Source organism: Phacochoerus africanus, chromosome 2 (assembly GCF_016906955.1).
Source record: "Phacochoerus africanus isolate WHEZ1 chromosome 2, ROS_Pafr_v1, whole genome shotgun sequence".
NCBI lineage: Eukaryota > Metazoa > Chordata > Mammalia > Artiodactyla > Suidae > Phacochoerus > Phacochoerus africanus.
The window spans coordinates 139,604,620-139,613,620 of record NC_062545.1 but is presented as its reverse complement, the minus strand read 5'-3'; the positions used below and the strand labels follow the sequence as shown (position 1 = coordinate 139,613,620).

Sequence of the window (9,001 nt, the reverse complement as noted above, 5' to 3'; positions counted from 1 at the left end):
ATGTTCTTATTTAAAATGTAATAAGAGCAGTGATTTTCTGCTTTTAAAAAGTGCTTTAGATTAAGATGAGATCAAATGTAGCAGTTGAGATGGTAACCATCCCAAAGGCAGTGGAAAACTATCCAGTGTTTCTAAAAAGAAAAGAAAAGAAAACAGAAAAAAGAAAAAGAGGAGATCTTTACAGACTACCTATCAGATTTGATAACAGAAAACCCTAACTTCCCTGACCATATACCTCACCTTTAAACAGCGTTTCCACTGTTATGGTAATAAACAACCAGCATCAATGAATCAATGACAGAAAATTACCAAAAAATTTAAAAAATGATTTCTCTCAGATATTCAAGCTAGGAGGAATGGAAAAAAAAGGAAGAGAGTGCAGAATTCTCAGTGTCAGTTTTTCTCAACAATTACTACTATGTATTCATAAAAATAAACATAATTTGTTTTCTATTTCTTTTTAGAATTGAGTGAAGTTAAAAAAAAAAAAAGACTCCTTTCCAAGGGAAGAGAAGAAAAAGAAATATCACCAAAAATAAATGAGAAAAATCAAATGTAGTCACAATGGTTTAAATATAACAATTATAAGAGGATACGCCAATGGGTTACATTTCCCTATTTTAAAAAATAACCAAAAACTTTCAGGAAAAAAATCCAGGAGTTCCCATCATGACTCAGCAGTAACAAACCTGACTAATATCCATGAGGATTCTGTTTGATCCCTGGCCTGCTCAGTGGGTTAAGGATCCCGCGTTGCCATGAGCTGTGGTGTAGGCTGCAGATGCGGCTTGGATCCCACGTTGCTGTGGCTGTTGTGTAGGCCCGCAGCTGTAGCAACCTGCCGATTTGACCCCCTAGCCTGGGAACCTCCCTATGCTGTGGGTGCGGTCCTAAAAAGCAAAAAGAAAAAAAATCCAAGAATATTCTACTTAAAAGATAAAGACAAGTAGATGTGGAAAGAGTTAAAATAATTGGTTAATTCAGAAAATGTCAAACATATTATATTAAAGCAGAATACAAAGCAAAAAAGGTGAAGTAAGAAAAATGAGTTTAATATATGACCATAAAAGGCAAAATAATCAAGGAAAACAAAAGATGTTAAATTTTATATGAACTAAGACGCAGTGCAACAAAGTATGTGAAAGAAACTTAGACTTACAAAATAAAATTGAAAGCAACAAAACTGTAGCAGAAATCCTTATCCTGTCATCACAATAGATATAGTAGGGCAAAAGAGAAATAAGAATTTGCCTAACTACAATTAATAGTTGGATAATTGAATGAGCAATTTTATGGTACAAATTTAAAGGGAAAACACAGAATATGGAAATTTTTCACAGAAGAAAAAAACCAGGAAATTTCAATAAAGGAAAAACACCAAAAATTGTAATATTTTTACTTTAATTTTTTTTAAAAAAAATGACAATAGCAATGAAAGAAAGATCCTAGCTATCACCTGATGAGGGAAGAAATTTGAAATACAATAACAAATCACTTTAAAATATAGAGAACAAACCTAGTACCCATCAAATCCTTGAAGTGAAAGGAATGTTTAGAGAAAACTTGTGCTTTAAAGGTCTTTATTAGTGAGAAAAGGAAAATGTCAAGAACTAGAAATATAATTCTAGAAAAAGAACCAAGCAAAAACCTCAGGGGGAGGCGGAAGTGGACAGAAACACATGCAGAAGTGAACCAATGGGATAAAAAGTATTCTCTGAAATACTACCGCAGAGATTTCCACTTCGAGAAGAAAAAAAAAAGTTTTAAATTCGCTGGTAAATTTAATGAGAAAAAAAATTGTTAAACCAGAAAATTTTAAAAAACAATTAAAAGAGACTAAAAATCATTAGGAAATATGTTGCCCATTTACAATGATGATGCATTTGGACACTAAAGTAAAATGGATGATTTTACCAAAGTCACAGACTTTTAAATGATAAAATGAGACACTGAGAATGTGAATAGCCCAATTGCTGAGGAAGAAATGAAGAAAGTTCGTCAAGAAACCATTTTCTTTGTTACAATGAAATAATGAATTAACTGAAAATTTTTTCAAATTTTTAAATGAAATTAAGTACAACTCATTAAAAAAGTTCAATATTTCTTAGGCTTTTTCTAGCAGGAAAAAAAAAAAGATTCTGTCCTTAAACCTGATAACACTACAAAGAAACCCTCTCTTTAGACAAATTAATATGAAAATATCTGTAAATAGAATATAACCCTATCTTTAAAGTATATTTTAGCAAGAACAGGTAAGGTTTATCATAGTAACATGACCAGTTTTGTACAAAGTTATGAATAAAAGACGCAATTTAAGTAAGTTCAGGAACATAATTCATATGACCTTAATAAAAGATTAAAATATTTGATAAAATTCAATGCTCTTTTTGGTAAAAATTTTAAAATAGAAATAGGGAAATACATCTTTACCAAACTGTACTTCTGAAACCTACCAGTCTGTAATAAAACGTTTCTCAAATTTTGAAGTTTCTATTTAAAAAAAAAAGCAAAAACAAAGATGTTTTTAATTAAAATTATTTTACATATCTTTGGAGCTTCTTGTTATCCTAACAATGATTCAAAAATGCACTAAAGAATCAATATTATAAAATGAAAACAGAATTTTAAGTTGAACCTGAAAAAACTAAGGATTCCAGCTAAAAGTATAAGAAATAAAGAGTTCATGAAAATGTCCAGATAAATATTAACTCCATAAATTTCCAAAGCATTTCTAGTAAAAAACAGGCAGTAACTGGTAATTGGTTTGAGGTAGTACCATTCATAATACTAACAAAAATACATAATATTCCATGAATGTTCCATGATATACAAACAAAATGAGAAAATACTAAGTTTTAAAAGGAGATGTAAAGGAAAGAAAACTGTACTACACTGGTGATTGGGTGTAAAAAAGAATATATTTTTCTACATGTTAATTTTTAGATCTGATTTACTTTTGATTAACCTATAAAAGTATAGGATTTGGGTTTTTTTTAACAAAAATATGACAAACATTATTCCAATGGTTTTTGCTTCTCAAAAAGAACTATGTATGGTCAGTAAGTACAATTTTAAAGGTTACAAAATACCGAAAACAAATAAAATAAAATGCATGCTTCTTGAAAATTTTTAGAAAGCACACAAGAGTGTAAATTAGAAAGAAATCATAAACAGTTTTAGTTTAAAAACAGAAACAAATTTAAACACAACAGAGAATGCAGGAATAAACATATTAAGAACTTGGTAAATGCTAAATATTAACAAAGCAAAAGGAAAGGTAATAATTATTTAGTGGGGATAATTAGAAATTGAAAATGAAGAAAAAAATTAACTTAGACTTAACCTTTATAATAAATAGTGAATGGAATAAATGGTAAACTAATAATGATAATAATAACAAGAAAACTGGAAGAAAACAGAATAGAATATGTATGAAAATATGTTTGATAATTCAAGCAACAGAAAAAGTAGATTGTTAGAAATCAATTTCTAAAAATCTTATATGGATAATAAAGTGTTTGAAATAAATGATAGGCAAATGCTTATCTACAGTAAGTGAAAGATTCACATAAATGTATTATAACAAAACCAAGCACCAGTGCTCAAGAGACAAATGTTACAAGAAAAGGGATGGTTTTAACGAAATAAAACACCAACAAGAAATCAATATCTGATGAATTAACCACCTTTTCTAAAATTTAAGGAAATTCGAATTGAATCAATGTGTCATCATTTCACATCCTTTAAATTAAAGTAAAATAAATTAAAGTAAAATAAAGCAAATGACAAAACTTATTGCTAACTGGGCTTTAGGGTAACAGAGAACACTGGTTTGTGGATGACAGTAAAAATTGATTTGTTTCATTTGAAACGGAAGCTGCAAAGCATATCACAGACAAAAAAAGTTCCACTCAGAAAATTTTTTTTCTCAGAATTTATCCCAGTAAAACTAATTTCCAAAAAATCATATGCAAAGATATTTATAATACCATGTTTAGGTTTTCAAATGTTGAAAACAGTTTAATTGTTTAGGAAAGGGGAACTGTGTATATTGAAATGAATTATCATGGTGGTTAGTTCTGGTCTATGTGGGTATCCCACCAAACCGTATAGGATTTTGTTTGATAAAAACATTACTCTACTAAAGAAAGTTTGAAAGCTATTCCTTCCAAGAAAACAGAAATTTTTAAAGGTGACATTGAAAAATGTGTAAAAAAGCAATTAAAGTGAAAAAAAGCTGAACATAAAAGAGTACAAAACTGTATAAAATTATGGATAAAGTTAGTGTGAAATCCATTATTATATGAGTAAAAATCAGGAAAAGGCTTAAAATAAAACAAAGTTGAATGATTTAATCAAATAGTGTGAAAATTATTTTAAAAATTGTTTTATTAATAAATAAAATCAAAATCTTAGGCTGGAAAATAAGAAAGGAAAGGATGTATTCTTAGACTTCAGCTAGTATAGAAATCATGTGCTTTTGGTCAGGATTTCTCAGATCACAACTTAGCAAGAGTACTGCTAAAATCAGAAGTACATATACCCCACTGGGGGGACAAGGCAAGAGAAAATTATTTCTGATCAGAGATTTTGCCTCTTCTCTCATTCATTTCCTGGGGACCTTTTTCCTTGGGCAAAAAATTGCTCAAAGAAGAATTGTGGATTATTCAAGCAAGCTGAAACCAAATCTCTTTTGACTTATTGAATTATAAGGTGCCAGTGTCTATATTGCTGTTTCTGGTATCAATTGATATGATTTTTAGTTAAGTATCTATGACATTTTGTTTAAAAAGTAAAATAAAAATATTTCAATCAAAACCAACATCATTCCCCTACTCTTATTAACAATATGGCTGTTATAAAAATACGTTTAAAATATTTTTATATTTACAATAGCAAATTGTTTAGGATAAATGATATTTTTAATAATAAATACCATTCACACTTTTCATTCTTAGAGCATTACAGCATCTCTGTGTATTTTAACCACTTACTGTCAGAAAGGGAAAACAAAGCCCTTTCTTTTGTTCTTTTCAGAAGGGCCATTTGAATGTAAACCTTCTCTGTAGTTAGTTTTCCACTCTGTGCACTTTGACGTGACACTTTCCAGTCAGAAAATTCACAAATCTGACAGAGTGGCCACATTTTTGGAAGAGCAGCTTGGGCTGTCTTGGCAAGTGCTCAGGACCTGGGGCCAGAAGTCCTGGGGTGAGTTGCTATTTTGTCTGAACCTCAGATACCACCAATTTCACACATTAGTTCTGAGGCTCAAAAGAAAATTTTTTAAAAACTGGATTACATATGTAAAGGTTAAGGTGCTACACAAACCCCAGTAATTGCTTTATAATGCCTGAAGTCAATATACCTTGTATTTTAAAATCTGTGTACAGTGAGAATTGAGCATTCAGTCTAAAAGGCACCATGTTCCAGGCAACGGGGTTGTCTGCCTATCCTGCCCTGCTTCTCACCCTCCACTCCCAAGAGAGAAGGCACACGGCTGAGAGAATGCAGACCAACCAGCAGCCCACTCCCTCTTTACTGCCAGCTCGCCTACCACCCAGATCCCAGAAGCCTGACATACATACCTGTGATCAGAAAATAAGTGCACATCTCCATTTATTTCACTTTTTAAATTTAAATTTAAATTTAAATTTTTTTATTACTCAAATGAATTTATCACATCTATAGTTGTATAATGATCATAACAATCCAATTTCACAGGATTTTTTTCAAATGGCTTTTTTGGGCATGGGCAATCCTACTTTAAAAGGACCTTGGCACTTCCTCCCCACTTGTGACTTGCATTTACATCTCTGGTTTTTCCTCTTCTTGTCTCCCAGACTGCCCCACCTCTGGCCCTCAGGGATTTGTTAGAGATGGAGCTCAAGGAATGAATGGGTCTGGACTTAACGGAAGTGGGTGAAGAAAAGCATTTCATGGCCAAGGGAAAGGCAGGAGCAAAGATAAAGAAGCTGGAAAGTGAGCTCCCAGGTGTGGCTGGTGGTGTCTTGGATGGTGGGCAGGCAACACCAGATGTAACTTTCCCAGACACAGAGAACAGTAAGGGGTTTCCATCCGAATAACACTGGCAGAGAATAGCTAATCATTCTAATGTACAAGATTTCTATAGATTTCTTCCATTCCTTTAAAAATAAAAGTTACTTTTTTCTTTTCTTTACCAATACTATCATTGGCTGAGTATTTTTGGAATTTCATCTTTTCTATGGAATTTATTCTTAATAATTTCGAAGAGAATTTTATAAAATTTGACACTCTGTCTTGGAGAGGCTGCAATAAAATCTCACATTTGGCAGATGAAAATGTAAATCACAAAACTTCCTGTAAGGCAAATTAATAGTACATGGGCATTAGAAGATCTTTAAAAAACATTCATATTCTTTGACCCAGTAATTTTACTTTGAGGGATTTATCCTAAGGAAATAATGAAATACCCATAAAAGCCATGTGCAAAGATGTCCGCTATGAAATTTTTATTTTTATTTTGTTTTTTTGGCTGCACCGGGGGCATGTGGAAGTTCCTGGGCCAGGGATCAAACCCGAGCAATGGCAGTGACCCGAGCCACTGCAGCGATAACGCCAGATCCTTAACCTGCTGTACCACAAGGGGACCCCCCCCACAAAATTATTTAAAATTGAGAAAGCATTGAAAACTTTATGTATCCAACAATGGTTGATTGGCTTCAATAAGGGAGGGTTCACAGATGGGAATGGATTCTATTGATTTTCTCAACATTCAGTGAGAAAAACAGGCTCCTGTACTAGATGACCCTGGGAACATCTCTGCAGACATATATACCTGTGACCAGAAGAAAAAGTGCACATCTCATTGCTCATGTTCAGTAATACTTCATGCCAATGTAACAGATAGCTTTAATTTTATTTTACCTTAAAGTTTTTTCCAAACTTTCTTTAATAAGTATTTGTTGCTTTACTGGGGGAGGGACTTGAGGCAATTGCCTTTTAAAACTATTTTTATTATAGTAAAACATATAACATAAATTTTGCCATTTTAACTCTTTTTTAAAAAAGTTTTGGAGTTCCTGTTGCGGCTCAGCAGTAACGAACCTGACTAGGATCCATGAGGATGCGTGTTCCATCCCTGGCCTTGTTCAGTGGGTTAAAGGATCTGGGATTGTCTGCCCTGAGCTGCTGCGGTGTATGTAGCAGACACGGTTCAGATCCCACATTGCTGTGGCTGTGGTGTAGGCCAACAGCTGCAGCTCTAATTCGACCCCTAGCTTGGGAATTTATGCACATATGGCCCTAAAAAGCAAAAAAATAAAAAAGTTTCATTGAAGTGTAGTTGATTCACAATGTTGTGATTATTTCTGCTGCATAGCAGAGTGACTTGGTTATACATATACACACATTCATTCTTTTTCAGTTCCTTTTCCCATATAGATTTTCACAGAATATTGGGTAGAGTTCCCCTATACAGTAGGTCCCCATTGGCCAGTCACTCCATATACCACAGTGTGTATATGCTGATCCCCCCAAAATATGGAATGCTTCACGAATTTGCATGTCATCCTTATTCAGTGGCTATGCTAATCTCTGTATTTTTTCCAGTTTTAGTATAAGTGCTACTAAAGTGGGCACGATTTTAACTCTTTTTCTTTCTTTTTTGGCTGCCCCACAGCATATGGAGTTTCCATATGGCAGGGATCAGATCCAAGCTGCAGCTGGAACCTAAGCTGCAGCTGTGGCCATACCAGATCCTTAACCCAATGTGCGCAGCTTGGGATTGAACCTGTGTTCCAGTGCTCCAGAGATGTGGCCAATCCCATTGGGCCACAGTGGGAGCCCCTTACCTCTTTTCAATTATAGTGACATTAGTTACATCCACATGTGGTGTAACTCTTTCCAAAACTTTTTCATCTTCTCTGAACAGAAACTCGGTACCCATGTAATAGTAACTCCTCCTTCCCTTTTCCTTCCAGCCTCTGATAACCTCATCTATTTCCTATCTCCATGAATTTCCCTAGTCTAGGGAAATATTTCATATCAGTGGAATTACCCTATGTTTTTCTTTTTATTTCATGTAGCATGATGTTTTCAGGGTCTATCCATGTTGCACCACGTGTCAGAATTTCCTTCCTTTTAAAAGCTGGATAATATTCCATTGAAAAGGTGTACCACATTTTGTTTATCCTTTCATCTGTTGATGGACACTTGAATTGTTTCCACCTTTTGGCTGTTGTGAATAATGTTGCTATGAACGCTGGGGTGCCTATATCTGTTCAAGTCCCTGCTTTCAGTTCTTTTGGGTATATACCTAGTAGTGGAGTTGCTGGCTCATGTGCTAAATCTGTGATTAATTTTTGAGGAATCTGTTCCTTTTTTTACCAGGAAAAAAATAACATATTTTAAATCTCAATGTGATTCAGCTTTTAAGAATATAGTGTAGGAAGGGACAGTTCGATGTTGATATCTTTCAGTTGTAAAATTGAATGCCTCAAAATGTTCTGGATTTGACACATGCCCACACCAGCTCAAAACCTATGCCAACTTTAGAAAATGTCAATATAAATTTAATTTATCCAAATATCCGTAAGAGCTCTGTGTATGCCAAGTATTTCAAGGCTAGAAGCTAAAAGAAACTTTGTGATCACTAACTCTTTTTGGAATGTTTTAAGTTGCAAAATCACCCCTGAGAAAACCACATCATTTACTTTATTGCAATCTTTTGCCAACGCTTAGATCTTTTCCTCACATTTCCACACATGAAAATTTCAATTCCAGGCAAACTCCAAGTATTTTTTTTTTTTTTAGGAGTTAGGTATCTAATTTTTTAAAAATCAGAATGTCACTTTTTAAATTTAGTCTGAAATTCAATTCTGTTTAAGGAACTTTTTCTTAGGTAACTTGTCAGAAAAGCATGATTGATTGCTTATGGGTTGAATATTTTAAAAATGAGAATCATGGAATTTAATAAAGTATATTGTTTTCTCATGGGCTTAAGACATGTACAGAGGATCCA

General features: G+C 33.3%; 1 non-coding gene across 1 annotated transcript; it reads right to left on the bottom strand.

Annotated features, from left to right (window-relative positions):
• Nucleotides 1-7,515: 7,515 nt before the first annotated feature.
• On the bottom strand, nucleotides 7,516-7,620 carry LOC125121675 (U6 spliceosomal RNA). The gene has a single exon (XR_007133556.1). It is a non-coding gene; the product is annotated as a U6 spliceosomal RNA (small nuclear RNA).
• Between the last annotated feature and the right edge of the window lie 1,381 nt (nucleotides 7,621-9,001).